This window comes from Acanthaster planci, linkage group LG01 (genome assembly GCF_054643075.1).
Source record: "Acanthaster planci isolate LZ-2023a linkage group LG01, COTS_SCS, whole genome shotgun sequence".
In the NCBI taxonomy this organism is placed as follows: Eukaryota; Metazoa; Echinodermata; class Asteroidea; order Valvatida; family Acanthasteridae; genus Acanthaster; species Acanthaster planci.
In genome coordinates this window covers 39,040,685-39,057,377 of record NC_141777.1, presented here as the reverse complement: position 1 = coordinate 39,057,377, position 16,693 = coordinate 39,040,685, and the positions used below count along the sequence as shown (strand labels likewise).

At 40.6% G+C, this 16,693-nt stretch overlaps 1 protein-coding gene across 10 annotated transcripts in view; it reads left to right on the top strand.

Annotated features, from left to right (window-relative positions):
* LOC110980495 (uncharacterized) overlaps positions 1 to 16,693 on the top strand; it is a 202,728-nt gene that overhangs the window by 81,901 nt on the left and 104,134 nt on the right. The window lies entirely within an intron of this gene.

Genomic DNA, 16,693 nt, shown 5'->3' with positions numbered 1-16,693 from the left:
TTCTGACTCATTTGCTGACCAGTCAGCCACAAAATGGACAACTCACTCGGGATGTGCATTAGCTGAGAAATTAAAAATTGAGGTGGATGGATTGTATTTCAGCCGGTCTTTTTTCCATGTTTTAATTAGATTTGCTCTGATTAATTAATTGCTCAAGATTGGTAGCAACAGGAGTAGAAATCAGGTCAGGGACTTGCTTGACGAAAATAAGGTTTGGAAAATGGACAAAAAATCAGGTTGCCCAACAATCTTGGCTTCAGTTACATTCACTGTACAGGAATTTAGGAGTTAAGAATTATTCGCAGTTTTGTCTGTTTAAGCAAAATTAAAAGATTGTCAATTAAAAGATTTTCAAGTAAGTCAGTTGAGATTAAAAAGTAAAAACACTGCACTAGCATTTAAATGGCTTTTTTAGTAAATCAACAGAATGTATTTATTTCAACTTGGTTTCTCAGTTGGGGTTGGATTTTTAGGTTCCCCATAAGTGAACTATGAATACATTTCAGGCAGCAGAGACACACCTGCTATTTGCGGATCTAGAATCTGTCCAGGTCATGCTACAGCAATCATGGGAAAATGGGTGCAATGGGAGCTGAGTACAAAAGGTTTTGTCCACAGTAATGACTGCATCAAAAGCCAAACTAGGTTGCTGAGAAAAGACAGCCTGTTTGAGTAGGGTCTAAGTAACCCTGAGCTGACCCACTTTCAAGAACCATTTCATAAAAACACGCATTTTGCCTGACCCAGCAAAGTTTCCATTTCAGAGTATTTTGATGAAATGCAAACATGGAAATACGGTCACAAGATGAAGCCCTGGAAAGGGGTCTGTGGGGTAGGGAAACATAAATGCCCCATTGGATTGAGTAAATGATCGCTATGCTGGTACCTTAGTGCTTGGTGACTTTCATTTGAACACTTCAGTTCAACTGTTGTGTGTAGAACAACACTGCCATCATATCTGGGCTGTGCAAATTGGCTTGTGAATTGTTGTGCATCGAGAGGCATGAGCTGTCAGGAAAGTTGACTAATCAAATAAAAGGCATTATGTGGTTTCATGGAAGTTGAACGTGCTCTTCAAAATTGTATAACAAATGGAATGTCCAAGGGTGCTTCAGAGACGATGCATATTGGTTCTGGGATATAAACAGGGTCAAGATGGAATTGAAGTCATTCAGCTCAAAAACTTGAAAACTGAAAAGTTGGGTGTTGATTTGACGATTATGGTTAGTTGCATTAAAAAGCTGTAATTGGGACAGATCGACAGATAGCTTTGCTGATGTCATCATTTGTACTATGCCAACAGTAATTATTTTGCAAGCTTCAGAATTAGGAATAGATTTTTCTCTCAGTTTTTGTCTGACTAGTTTTTCCCTAAGTTCAAGAGTTCAGTGTAAGTTGATTCAATATGTACAGCTGTCTGCTATAGAATGGAAGATAATAGCAAGTTCGGTTAACAAGTAAGTGATCACAGTCATAGATTGATTGATCGGTTGAATTGTATGTCACCTTGTGATTGACAAGAGCTGATTGACATTCCATCGTTCATTGATTGACTAATGATATATTTTTTACAATCTGATACAGTGATGAATGTGAGTTGTCATCAGGGTCTGACCACTCAGTTCAACTTTTCTGATTGATCTGTCTAATTGAACAGATCAGAACTGTTCATTGATTGAGACTTGTAGCGTCTAAAAGATTGACAGATTGATAATTTGTTGATCTTTTGAGATGATGTATAAGTAACTGTGAACGAACTGAAACTTGTACCAAGTTGTCCTTGCCTTGCAGAGGTTTTGGAGGAAAAAATGGTATCCTGAGGCATGCCTTGTTGGCACAGCCAGGAATGAAACCTAGCCAGAACAGCTAAAACTAAACACAAAGCTGTTAATTTATTACCTGTAAGGTTTCTTGTCCCTTCTGAGGAAATGATCCCACAGGCAGATTGGTGCTGATCTCTCCACAACAGGTGCCAAGCTACACAACTCCACTCTAATTAAGAGCAGGCCCTGGATTGAGCCTGCTAATATCTGGCTCAGACTGTTGAGTTGGGGAAGGAAGAAAAGAAGACTTTCAACACTTCATCGGGCAATTTATGGACCTCTGTGTATTAGGTGTCAGTTTAATGTCTGTCAGCCTGTATCTTGATCTACATCCAGTCACTTTTAATAGATGATGTTGCTCTGCATTGCTTGGTATTGCTAAGTACCTTGGTATGGTGTCTATTCCCACATGTACTCAATGCACAGCATTTTCTCCATAATTGAGGAAAAATCTGAAACAGTCCATTAATTTCAAAAATATGTTGACAAATTGTGATCCGTAAAGCAGTCCTCCAGTGAGTTTTTTTTTTTCAGGAAAGGTTAGTTTCAAATTTGAAGGCTGCAGTCATGAAGTCGTAAGCTTTTTCAAATGAAGGTTTGTGGTACAGCCTGTACAAGATTTTAGAGGCTACAGGTTTGAGTCCAACTTTGTAAATTTCTTCATAGTGACAATTATTCGGTTATGATTATAATGTCAACATTGTAAGAAAAATGGTTAAAGCTAAGGTTACATGTATATCACTAAAACCTAAAAAAACCCCCTAAATCCTCTACATTTATGTTGGGTACTATAGCCCCTCCTATAGGCTTACGGTCAACTCGGTCTGTAACCAACTCGGTCCGAGTCAACTCAGTCCTAAGTCAACTTGGTCCCAAGTCAACTCAGTCCCAAGTTGGTTGCGGACCGAGTTGACTGGTACCCCTCCTATACAGTGTTGGCCGTGCATACATCAAGTTTTTTAATTTTTAAGTGATTGATTGTGCAAGCACAGATACACGTAGAAGAAAGCCTCAGTTATTGTAATACTGAACATTGTAGGTATGGTGTAGGTCTGTGGGCAGGTTGTTTTCACTGGTTTCTATGTTGTTGTCAGCCTCTCCTGTAAGTAAAACTAGCTTCCTCTGCATCTGCATCTACTCAGGATGATCTCCCTGAGTAGCCTTGTTAGCACAGTGTGTGTCATCACAGCGTGACATTTGCCTAGGGAATGGAGCCACCTGTAACCTCTCAGCAGGTGGAATGGCATGGCCTCCATCATGGCAAATGTCTTAGTTCACTTTGGGGGGAGACTATTGAAGGATATCATTGTTCAAGGTAACAGGTTCAGCAGAGCTTTGCAAATATGTTACCAGATATCATCTTTGGATGGAATCGGCATTATCTGATTGGAAAAGGATTTTAGTTATGTGTGGGCTGTAATTGTCCTGATACTCAGACTACTGGTAACTGATGGATTACATTGTTGTTGCAAGATGTTCCATTTAAAACCGGGTTTACCCTTCAGTGAGGAATGACGTTGCTTTCCAACATCTTGTTAGAATAATTCATAAACTTAGTGAATTGGGACTATAAATCCACAGCCTCATCTTTTCATGTGCAGGCATTTTTAACCACTTGCTGCCGGGTGGAATATGAAGTTGCATGATGTAAAACCGGGTGATTTTCAAGATTTTCCATTCTCAAAATTCTTCAAAAAATCATAGTTTCATGTTTACACCCACACGAATGACTGTCTGGCGGCTATTCTAATCTGACAGACAACATCTATTGACGCGCGATTATTTCAGCCAGGCCTGCTGCCTTGTTGTAAAAAGAGCCCAGATTGTACGGTGTTATGTAACTTTCTTTTGTTCCCGAAACTGGCACAGTGCACTACTGGCGTCTTTTCTAAAGCATGAATAGGGGCCAGATTAGCGTGCAGTGGTTTTGTATTGCTCATCCCTGGAGCGCTTTTGTCCTCGGTGGTACTCCGCTTGTGTTGAATGCCACAAACAGTAGTAATCTCTCAAAATAATGACGGATTTCCTCCACTATTGACAGCTGAAAAAATATTGGCAACTCCCAGCAGCTCGGTCTTTAGTTCTGAGTATGGTTTTTTGTCAGGCCCAGCTCTTTTGTCTGGTTTCGGGCTCACCGGTTTTGGTTATAAAGCCTATGTGCCGGAAACCGGGCTCCCCGGCAGCATATGGCTAATGAATGTATTACTAATGGCCGCAGTCCTTTTTATGTATCCAATGGGAGATACATTCCCAAATGTCCAAATGATGGCAGTGTTTGCGTGAGTAGATAGCACAAGCCCATCGATGGGAAGGGGGGGGGAGAGGCTGTGGGAGTTCCCCCTCCCCCGGCACGGTAAAAAGCTTGCTTGCTTGGCATCGCATAGCCAGTTCAATGACTGTGGAGACCAATTCCCTCAGTATAGGCCTGTCGATGTGGAGCCAAGTCCATGGTTGGACCTGGTCGACCTGCTGCACCCAGGTAAATTGGGGGCATCTACGAGGATGGTGCCAGTTGTGTGGTGGAGGCCTGCTGGCGGCTAGCAGGATCTGCCATGTCAGGTCTCCCTCTGGGAGCTGGGTGACGTGGCCAAGAAGGTATAGTGCCCTCCTCTGGATAGTAGTGCTCTTAGGAGGAGAGTTTCTGGCCTGTCTGTGAACTTGCTCGTTGTAAAAAGCATAAGCATGAAAATTTGTTAAGACATCCTCTAATGTGGCCCTTAGCTGATACTTTGGCCCCCCCTTAATGCCTGAAGCTGGCGACGAGGCAGAAGCATGCTAAGACTGTCTGCCCAATTCAAATGCAAGGTAAAACATAGGTATCATAGCCAATGGCTTCATATGCTGCATCAGGTGGGATGATAAAAGTTTAATAAGGGTTTATATCTTCAGTTGATGTACTTGGATCTTTCAGGGCATTCCAACAAAACATTGCAGGGAACTAGAATTTAATGACAAATTCAGTGACACACATCCCATTTGAACTTTACACAATAATCATTGACCTCCTATGGTCTGTGTCATCAGGTCACAGCAAGGTCAACACAAGTGGCCTCCTATGTACATGTACATGTTCACATAGCGTGGCTTTAACAGGTTGTTTCCATCATTGAACCATGCATAAACCAGCTTTCAAATACTGGTTAAATAATTTCTGCCAGCCACCTGCCTCAATCCACCATGTTTGAATGTTGAACCCAAAGTGTGAAGTGGAAATGGATGGATTATGGGGTTCTAGCCTGCCCTCGTCCATCTCCAGCCAAATACTTGGAGCAGTCAGGCCCAGTAACCTCTATCTTGTGACAACCTCCAGTAGCCTGCAGTAGTAGGCATTGAACCAGCTTGCCAATTAATTTCCCCTCTGTCTGGGCAATTACCTGGACTTCTCTCTCTCTGATCACAGCAGGGGCAAATCCTGGCTGCATCATTTTTTAGTAGCCTACCCTCAGTCTCTCCCCTGTAAGTTTTAAAGTTGCCACTTGGTATAGAGATGGCGTGAACAAGTAACTTTAGCAGTTAACATTTTCGAGGCATCAGTTAACAAATACTTGAAGGTAGGTTTTTATTCAGTGCGAAAATCTTCACGTTCAGAAGAGCTCTATTTGGACTGGGGTGAAAGGTCACAACAGGACTGGCTTCCTGAGGCACACGCACAATTGTTAGCAGTAATGTAGGCAGCTACAGCCAGTTGGTTGGAGATAGTCCATTCATTTTTGAGAGACAAGGTTAAATGAATTTCAGATTTTTTTGCCCTGCCTGACGTGTATTTTAACACTGTTTACTCAGTGTATGCCCCGAAGGCTTGTGAATTAACCACAAGTGTACTCGGGTGGGACTCGAACCCACGACCTCCTGCTTGCTAGTGTAGACGTCTTAACCACTCGATCACCGAGCTTGCCAGTGTCAGCTAGCTGGTTGGAATCAGATTTAGCAGCAGGTACCGCTAACAACTATTTCAAAGATGGATTTGCCCTGGGGAGATGTAAACAAATTTTGGATTTTTACCCTGCTCGATGTGTGTTCTAACAAGTGTGTATTTTTTCACAAGCCTTTGGGGGGCACACACTGAGTATGCAGTGTTAAAATACACGTTGAGCAGGGCAAAAATCCAAAATTAATTTACATCTCCCCGGTGCAAATTCATCGTTGAAATAGAAAAGGTTAAAGTTCTTAGTCAACTATTATTAGCGAAGGTTTTCTGTTTTAATTGAATACTTCCCTTTTTGGCAGCTTAATCAGTTTGGAGAATGAGGCAAGTCAGGTGACATGAATATCAGGAAGTTGGTTGATATCAGGGTATTCTTTAAATAAATGCCACGGTCTGTTTTAATTGAATACTTCCCTTTTAAGTTTTAGCGGCTTAATCAGTTTGGAGAACAAGGCAAGTCAGGTGACATCAATATCAGTAAGTTGATTGATATCGGGGTATTTTTTGAATAAATGCCACGGTCTGCAAGTTGAAAAAAAAAAGTGATTTGTATTCTTGTAAATCGTTCTAAAAATTATGGGTTGGATGTGCATTTTTTGGGGGGGGGTGAATTGTTCTTGCCCTTATCCTCATGTTTACAGATACACAATTCCTTGGTTTTTTTGTTCAAGATCTGACAAGCAGTGGAATTGCAAGAGCAGACCCATCAGGCAATAACAATTTCAGTGAAGGGCCTGCATTGAAACCTTCAGCTACTAGTACAGCAGTTATCCTCTATCTTTAATGCATGTTGAGATCTTTCAGTATGTCCATTGTAAGTGTGGTTGATCACCCAGTAATCCTTGACTTTCCTCTTGTGGATTATGGAGAGTACTTTCAACTACTTTGATAGTTCATGGGCATTCAAGTGGAAGTCCTAGGGCATGGGTGTGTCAAGACAACCCGCAGGTCTGCTCCTACCTGCTTCCTTTGGTTGTCTCTGCTGTTTCAACCTCCAGACTTGACACCCTGTGACTACCCTTAGTCTGATCACTCTGCTTTGCTGTTTTTCATGGTTCAATAAGGGACGTGATGAGGATAGCCTATGGCTTTCTACAGGCTAAGACTGCGTTATAATTTCATGATAATGATTCACTGTCTTATGCTGTACTGTGAACTCATCCCTTGATAACACGCAAGGCTGGGTGGTTTCCTTCAGAGGTATTAATGACTCTTGCCACATAACCCTGGAGGTAGTCTTGGTTCCAGTTTGGATTTGAGGAATTACGGACCAGCCCATTTTATCAGTGTGCATAAGGGGGTGGGGTAGGGTAGGGTAGGGTCTTTTTTTGGAAGTTATTTAAGAGGGGTCGCAATCATGGCATACATTCATTTTTGGGGCATTTTCCCATGCACAGTGCACTGTCTACTAAAGTCCTAGTTATGTCACTTCCTGAGCATTGAAATCGTCAGACACAACTGCAGAAGGAGCCTGGGTACCAGGGATAGTTCATAGAACTGCAGCTGTATGTACACACTGAAGTTGAAGGCTAGTGACTTTGAGAAACCTGCATCAGGCAATGCGCATACGTATTGAGAACAGAGATAGACAGTTGCAGGACTTGAGGGTATGTAGTGAGTAAAACTTGGATGAAGGAAAAGTATAGGGTATCAGCTTTGGAAGCTATGATTTATTTATTTGTATTTTGAAATATAATGATATACATGTTGCATCTTGTGGGTTTTGATAAAGTAATATGCTGAGGGATGTTTGTATGGAAACACAGATTTTTCTTCTTATTTGCATGAAATCTGGAAAGGGGTAAATTTTTAGAATGCATAATCAAGAATTCAAACACAGTCACTTCTGATAGTAATATTGATTAGTCAAATCTTAGGAAAAGAAAAAAAAAAGACGATATTTGCACTATCTGGAACTAGTTTGAGATTTTTAAATCATCCATGCTCTGTTCAGTGTCTAAAGAAACTCTGATTTTCTGAAACGATAAACAAATAAGCTGAGTCACACAACAATAAATCTCTCTTCATCTGCATCCAGTCTTATTGAGGTAGTTCTTTTAATCAGGATTTTTTCAGGCCAAGTTTAGATTCAGGAAGGATTGAAAATTTTGGACTGAGTTTTTCTCTATTTGCACCGGAAATTGATTTTGGAGATTTACAGTGCACCTTTGTTTACATATCACGGTATGGTCTGCTGCATCTCGAAATTGAAACCTCTTGTATCGAAGCATTTTATCTTTCTAGTGGCTGTGTTTGGAAGATTTATGTCTTTGTTGGTTCTTGAATTACATATCTCAGATTTATTACCTTTGTTCACTGTCCTGCTTTCAGGATTTTTGGAAACGAGAAATTTTATGAGGAAGACACAGTCTGAATAGTCACTTTGGAAAGCTTTCATGTCGCTCCATAAATGTGTGATGATCCATCAAAATCCCCATTGTAGAAATACAAAAATGTAATGAAATAGTATGTTCACTCCCCCTTCAGTAGGAGGCTCACTTTTATTCTAAGGAGACTTACCGTGTGTGTGAAAAAGTCTCTGACCCCATAAGGGGCTTTCACAGTAGACAAATTCCCTGGGAATTTCCCGGGAAATTTTGGTCAGTCTGTTCACTACCAAAGAAATTCCCGGGGAAAAGCTTTTCCCGGGAAATATTTAGCCCTGCTCAGGAGTAGGGTGAAAGGAGAAACCTCTGGGGTCTAACTTTTTCCTGGGGAAAAGCAACTGGTGTTTCCCTGAAATAGTGTCCCTGGGAGTTACCAAATGAGTCTAGTCTAGTCTAGGGGATTGGCTCTGCTGTGTGAAAAGGCCTATAGTGAAATGATAAACAACCACCCTATACAATGGCATCCTAAATTCTGGCTCCGGTGAAAACTAGATAAAAACAACCTTTGAACGCAACAACTGAACTACATAGATTTCTCTTGCAGTCACTTACCTGACAAACACAGGTTACCAACCAAGTGATCTGTGGGTATTTCCAGTAATTAGGGGTGTAATTCGCAGAGAAACTTTAAGAAGAAAATAAGATACCTCTCCACAGAAAATGTGACATTACTAAGAAATACTTGTATGTGGGTAATTCCAGAAATCAGGGGTCCATTTTTTTTTCATGTCCCTGTTACACCTGACATATGACTTTGTAAGTTCAGAACACATTTTCTAATTTCCAAGAGTAATGAATTTATGCAAATTACCTGCCAATCAAATAGTAATAGTTGGAAATCAATTCGGGTGATATTTCCATGTCAAATAACAAAGGTCAGATGTAACAGGGATGCAAAAATGTCACACTTTTGGACCCCTAATTTCTGGAATTACCCCTAACAGCTAGACTTACATATACCAGCCTTCTTCAGTGGCCTTGTATAATGTCTGAATATTTGCAAAGGAAACATCTTCAAGTTTAGAGTGCGGTTGGAACTGCTTCAAAGTGCATTCAATAGGTGCTTAAAAAAATACCCAAACAAAGGCAGTGATGATAGTAATCGGCAATCTTTCTCGAAGGGTCCTACAGATGGATATTAGTGTACTACTGAATCTTTTGGATTCACTATGGGAAATGCAATGCAGCAATATCCCTCCCAGACATTCGGTATTTTTCACAACATGGTGAACAAAAATTAGGAAATGTTTCCACTAGCCTCTTAGAAATCTTGACTTTGGAAGTGTTTGCAGTGTAGTTTGGAGATTATGCCTCACGTTACAGAAACCTGTCAAGGCCTTGTTTAATCATTTTAAACAATTGTCGCATATTTTTTGTTTTGATTGAACTTTTTTGGTGACAATGTCTTTTGCAAGTACGTAGACTAATGCACATTTCACCATGGATTCACTGAGTACACCATTCATGCACAGGGTTCGTTGTTTGCCTTTGTCATTTTGATTATTACCAGTTGGTAAGATTAGTCATCAGTCTGGTTGCTACCTTGATTGGCACGAAGAAGGACAAAATACCCGCCTGTATCAAGCTACAGTAGGATGTTGACTTTGACCTCTCTCTCCATTTAGGATTTGGGGACAGGCCGCTGCAGTCCTGTCACCTCTGACTAATCTGACAATGCTTGTTTGTCATGTCTGGTACCTGATCACCTTTGGGTGCCCATTTCAGAACCTGTGAAATTTCTTTAGAGGGCAGACATTATATTGCGTGCTTGATTTGAGTAATCCTAAATTGACCAATCACATGTTGCCAGGAGGTGATACAAAACAAGCTCTAATTTTTATCATTTAACCCTCCCTCATCAGGCTACAGGTTACTTTGAAATTAATAGGTATTGTGAGATGTTTGCACCAGAATTCCTCCACCCAGGGGCAAAAAGCGAGTAATAACTTTTCACGGGTATTTAGTAGACCACTACTCATGAGCAAAACTCAACTTAACCCTACTGCATTTATAATTACACCTATCAAAAATAAATGTGGAATAAGTAGGGCCTTACACCAAGTGAGTGGAACAGAAGAAAACAAAATGAGCAAGGTAATTTAAAGACCCTTGATAGGTGATTCCATAAAATTCAGACTTGATTGAGAGGGAAAATTGTACTGGCTCCATGGACACTGCAAACAAATTCACAGACACAGAAGTACATATTAATGGTGAACCAAGTTTAGTTTTGTTAACTTCACTGTATAAATGAATAGAGGACCTAGTGATATTTCCATTACAAGGTGAACACCTTGCTGATGTTAATAGTTGTAAATCATTCCTGATCCCTGCAGTAGGTCGGTGTGATAATAAAAGTGTCTCAGGTGTGCCTCAACATTATTTCTAAGTTTGTTGGTGAAGTAATCAGCCTCTGCTTCATGCATGACTCATGCATGACAATTTTCCTTGGAAGCAAAATGCATGATATTGACCCAAAGCTACATGTACCTGTTATGAGATGACTTGGCTAAGGCTTCTAATCCTTTTTTGAACATGATGAACCGACAGACTCCCATTTCAGGCTATCAGCTCTCATTTAAGTTTATTACAAATAATGTTTGTGGCTTGGTGAGTGTAGATTAAAGCACAGAAAGCTTAAAAACCCCATTTGTTTAAGTTTGTTTTGCCCATGTAGTTCTAAGGGGGAAAGAACTGAGGTTTTAATCCCAAAGTTTGAACGTATGAGCAGGCAATATGATCATGAGAGTAATTCTGAGTTTCCTTTTTTGGTTTGTCAACCTTCCTTACTTCATATTTAGAGGAGATACATGTAGGCCTATGCCTGAATCCAGCAATTGGAACTGTGTCATTTTAAACCACCTCCAATCAGATGTTGGTTAGGAGCAGAAAATCTGTGTTGGTCTCTTCTGGGGGCTTGTTCAGAATATTGCTTGGTTAGCTCTTGACAATGTATCTGGGTGATGTGGTTGCCCCGAGCACCTAATCAACAGCCTTCACCAGGCCACAAAAACTTCCCCAGCTGCCCCATCACTGACTGCAATAACAGAAGGCCTACAATGGAGCCCTCTAGGTCCTGCACTTGTACATATTCACCATCAACTCCTCATTGACTACTCTGACGATTGTTTTGTTGTGATGGTGTGAAACCTTGCAGGGCGCAGTCTTTCCTGGCCTCTGATGTTTTGGAGGGCCAGCTTTTTTGTTGGATTTTCTTAGCAAAACAGAGCAACCACTTTGGGCGATTTGTGAGCCTGTTTGGTCCAGGTGTTGATATGATTGATGGAATTGTTGGTTCGTGTTGATGTGAATAGATTCTGACAGGTTTTAATGGAGGAGGAATGTGGGTAACATTGAACAGGCATACAGTGTTTCCTTTAATCAGGTGATTTACTCATTTATTTGCTTCCCATGTGTACTATGAGAAATCAGAAAACACAGAGCCAAAATCTTGAGTAACTTTGAATTTCCTTTTTTTAAGGGTCAGAGTTGCATGCCTGAGTGAACAAAACCAATGTGCAAATGAAGGCTTGAGCATATTGAAATTTTTTTACTTTGCATCCACAAGATTCTTGTAATTCTTGCAGCTTGTGTAGCATATCTTTATGTTTATTACAATACTGGAATATGTTTGGCCTTATAATTTGATTCAGATACTGAATTTTGTGTGCCCACAGCCTGAGCGTGTGTGTACTTTTTTAGTTATAACACCTGCTGTGAATAAGCGGGAGAAGTTTGTCATGAGATGACTGAGTCCACAACTTGTGGCAATGATTAAAATGTCAAACGTCGTCCCCTTATGCCAGATTGCATGCTTGTCACGTCATTGTCTTTGTTAGATTTAGGTATCTTGCCGGATGTAGACCTGTATGGAAAGCCTTCTGTGAAGAGGGGGAAACCGGTGATGTTTCGGCCTGCACGCTCATCAAACACACATCTCGATCCCGCCAATGTCGGCCACTTCACAAATTCACGGGGCCGCCGACTGAAGTATTTTGTTTCAGCGGCCGGGAGAGGTCCTCCCGGATTAGTCACGGTGCGTTCGTGTGTACCCACAGTGAGAACAATCATTTACTTTCGGATGCGGAAGAAGCGGTTGGATGGCAGCGGGTACACACAGGTTGAAACAAAATCACAGACATTGACACAGGTTTGGCAGAGGGTCAACATTGACGGTAGGATGTTGTGGAGAATTGTTCTCATCGCTCATAATGGCATCTGCATGTTATCAAGTTCATCTAAGTGGATTTGAGTCAATACATGGACCGTGTAACTTGACCATTTGTGGTTATTTGAGAGGTAGTTGCTCGGAAATGATTTGCTGTGATGCCTGCAACTGCAGCTAGATTCCAACAATACCCTGATTCTTTACCTTTATGTCAGCTCAAACAGTGATCCGTTCATACAGTGGTGTATCTAGCTTTTTGGTGTCGGGGAGGGCAAATTCAAAAGCGACTGTGGCCTTGGGCCCACTCAGAATGATGTTTGGGGAGAAAAAATCAAAGGCGTTACTCACGGTCCCAACATCTTTGCTTTATTTCATCGTGTTGTTTTCTTAGGGGTTTGGTGCTAATAACTGATAAATCAATATACCGATTATGTTCTTACCTATGAAGTTTTCTTCTTGGAAAAAATTCCATCAGAGGGGCAAGTTGTCCCCGTCCTCCCCCCCCCCCGCTGGATATGCCACTGTTGTTACATGGCGGGTTGTTGCTCAACAGCTGGTTTTTTTTCTGAGAATTTATTGATCAGTACTACTTTTTTCACTGCAAAGATGGGAGTTATAGATGTGCGGTAACTCTGTACTCTTCAATACACTGATTTTCCTCAGCAGTCAAAACTCAAATTTGTGAAACTTCAACAAGAATGAACTTGATAGCTCCACCAACTTGTCAGTAATTGAACCGTCTGAAGTCAGGTTGTTAGTTGACTGCAGTTCTCTGTCAAATGCAGTGGATAGACAGTTGGCAATAATTGGGTCGATTATGACTCTGTTGTGGCTAAGGTTTGTATGACATGAACTCAGTATGGAACAAGAAAGTTCCATTTTGGGGTAGATTGAGGTTTGAGATTGGTGGGGAAAGTATCGGGGCCAATGCCTTTATCCCTGGGGTAGAAGTTTGGTATTACTTGCTGCTGGTCTGAACCATACACGTACATTTTTTTTGAAAAGGAAGAGACTTTTCGGGTCATTGTAAGGCAAGCTTCGAGAAAAATTTGGCAAGAATCAAAATGACAGGCCTTTTTTGAAGTGTGGAGATTTTAGGCCACTCCAGGCAACAAGCAGTTTCAGCAGCGAAAATTTAAAAAATGGTTTCGTTTTTTTTGTTAATTTTCTTCAGACATTGATTCCTCTGATATGAAGCGACTATGATTATTCCAAGTCAATTTGTCCAGGCCACTAATTTCAAAGGGCAGTCTGTTGGTCGGAGTCGGCCTGTGTGTGACTAAGGGATGACCTCACGCCATGTAGTACCAGGCATGATAACATCTCTCAAGATTGAAATCTCTGTCAGCTTGCTGCAATGACCAACTATCCTAATGGTGCTTGGTACTTGGCAAAATTGACCAACCAGGGCATTGTGTACTTTCCATAATTCCATTTCATGGTGATGCATTCATTAATTTATTTCTTCATTCATCATTAAAATCAGAAGCTTAATCAAAAGTTTTAATCAGGCCGAGCTAGACTTAATTGGATTTTATCAGATTGAAAGCTTAGATTATGATAGGCCATTTTCTACCTTTCTGTGATATCTTTGCAAAGCATAAGGGGATGAATTCTACCGATTTTTGTTCTGAAAGTTCAAGAAATGTGCCTGATCACTTTAACCTGAATGATCTCACCTTGGCAAATGCTATGCATTATTCATCTACAGCTGTGAGATGCAGAATTTTCATCCTCAGTCCAAAATGAAAACCTTGTGATTGAAGGAATCGGTATCACTTTTTGTGTATCTCCTCAAAGCTTTATCATGAAAGATCATAGTGTAAAATACCTGTAGGAAATCTGTGAGGGGTATGAGAAATGTGTGTCTGATGGACTCCATCTGGGGTCAAGAGAGGGCGCTTTCAACTCGCGATGACTTTCTTTGGGTCAGACTCTCGGCATGTATGCATCAGCAAGATGTGCACACATCCACACGCTGGTTGCAGAGCTGTAATGTGTATCATTTCAGCTTGTCTTTTGTTGGGGAAGGAAGATTGCAGAAAGCCAGTTTGCATGAAATAAGAGTGAAAGAACACTGGGTTGAACATGGGGTTGAAAATCAAATTATCAACCCAGAGTGGTCATGGGTTTGCTCAGGGACGAGTTCATCCCCAGTTGAGAGGCTGTAGTGAGAACAGATCTACTTATACTTCCTTTTTCATGGGTTTAGCTCTGTGTTGTAGATACCCTTTTGGCTATACAGCATGGCTCCATGCTATACTGTAATCATAAAGCTCTATGCTGTAACTCAGTTGTCTTTTTCCCTGCCAGACCCCTATCCTGTCCTTCGTAATTGAGGTTTCAGATCTGTTTCTGTCACAAGCTTGTCACACGCAACTGTCAGAGTTTTCCATCAACTCAGTAATCCTGTCACTTCTGATTAATCCAGTCTGGTTCCCTGCCTGATCAGACTTGAGCAAGGTGTGAACCCATACAGAGAGATAAGGGGAAACCATGCTGTCTCCTGCATTCTCCAAACTTGCCAACTCAGTCCAGGTGTCAGATAAAGCCAAGATTCAGGGATTCTGTTGTGATGGCGAAACCCTTGGGAGCTCTCTGCAGTCAATGTCAGATCCTGCTATGCGCTGTGTGTGGCTCACATTGGTCGATCCATGGTCGATCATTATCAGTTGTGTTATTCTAGGTTATGATTTGGTGTTTTTTTATTCTGATTGTTTTCAGACTGCTTGTCATTGAATTTCTGATGTTGTGTCTTTATCAGTTTTTTTAATCAGTTTTTTGCCTTGGGTATGACCCAGCCTTGCAGATTTTGTTGTTACATGAAAATAATGTCCGAACCTGAATGTTGTTAGCTTTCCTTCAAAACATGTTTTTTTTTTCAGCAATAAAATCTTAGATAAATAGTTATGAGAAGTACCAGTAATTTGCAATACGCTTCAACGGAAAGAAATGTAATTCAGCAGTAAAAAATTGGGGTTTGAGCACAGTGTTCAAGAGAGGAAAGTTGTCAGATTGTAAGATTGCAGTTCATATACCGGGTACATTTCTGCATTTGTTGATTGCCAAAAGTTCTTAGAAAGCACCTGCAGTATTGGCTGACGTTTGATTGCATTGAATCTTAAATCTTGTCTATTATTGGCAGCCAGATAGCATGTAGTAGGCTCGAGTTTTTATTAATGATTTCCTCCTTTTGAAGGCAAATGCTGTTCCATTTGCCATGTATTTGTTAAATTGCCAGTAGTAAAAGAAACAAAAATTTGCAGACAGTAGGACTAATAGCTATGGTTACACTTGATGTAAACTTCAAGAGGTTTTGAGACTGATTTCTTTTTGAAGTTGACCTAAAAAAAAAGAAGGCTTTTACTTTGCCTATTTGACTTTATTTCATCGACCAAAGTACAGGAAATTGAGGGAGTTAAGGAAATCATTTACAGAAGGCTGAAAGGGCAACTTTTGACATCAGTCAAATAGTTTAACACAGTCTTCAACATTTTTACCTGAGTTCTACAATGCCTACTTACCAACCTAGGAAATAGCCTGGTTTTACTGTGAGCTTTACATACTTGGATGTCCGTGGAAATTGCTAATAAATGGTAAATAATCTACTAAGTACACAAATATTATTTGAGTAACATTAACATTTTTCTGTTGGTGGCAATCCAAGAAATATTGCATCATAAAGGTCAAATATTTCGATGCCAAGATAAAATTTGACATCTGCCAAATTGTTGGTATAGAACTGAAATTGCTCGTTGGACTTAAATTAATTTTAGGTGCTCTGGCATTGACTGCACAGTGACAATAACCGATACTTGATTGGTTGATTCCACCTGTGCTGGCACATCACAACCAATCAAAACCCAGATTATTTCCCCCTCCCCAGACAACAAGGGGCTTTGTTTGGAGTCATACATCCAGCCCACATGTCAATCACATTCTTTGACTGTCACAACCATGGAGTCATAAAACCACCATGAACCACCACAGTTCAGCATAAAAACACATGTTTTTCCAACAATACATAATTCACAGTGTCACAATGTTCATGGCTGCCCTAGATTTTTGGTATGGGGAACACCCACTGCACACACATATCATACATACCCAACAGGGTCAAAAGTTTGACCCAATTTTGAAAGGTAATCTTTAGCAGGTGTAATATCCTCAATCATATTTGGCAAGCCATTTTGTGGCCAATTGGACTCTTGATGGAACTCTCAACCTACATTTGCCTGGCTTTTTCTTAGAAAAGAAACTGTATTTGAGAGCAACGTTTTCTTTGTGGAGATCCTATAAACTGTAGGCCCTACTAGTTTCTTTTGTTAGAGTTATAAAATATGAACATATTTTTTGTCAGTTTATTTTAATATGCTTAAAGTTTAAACTG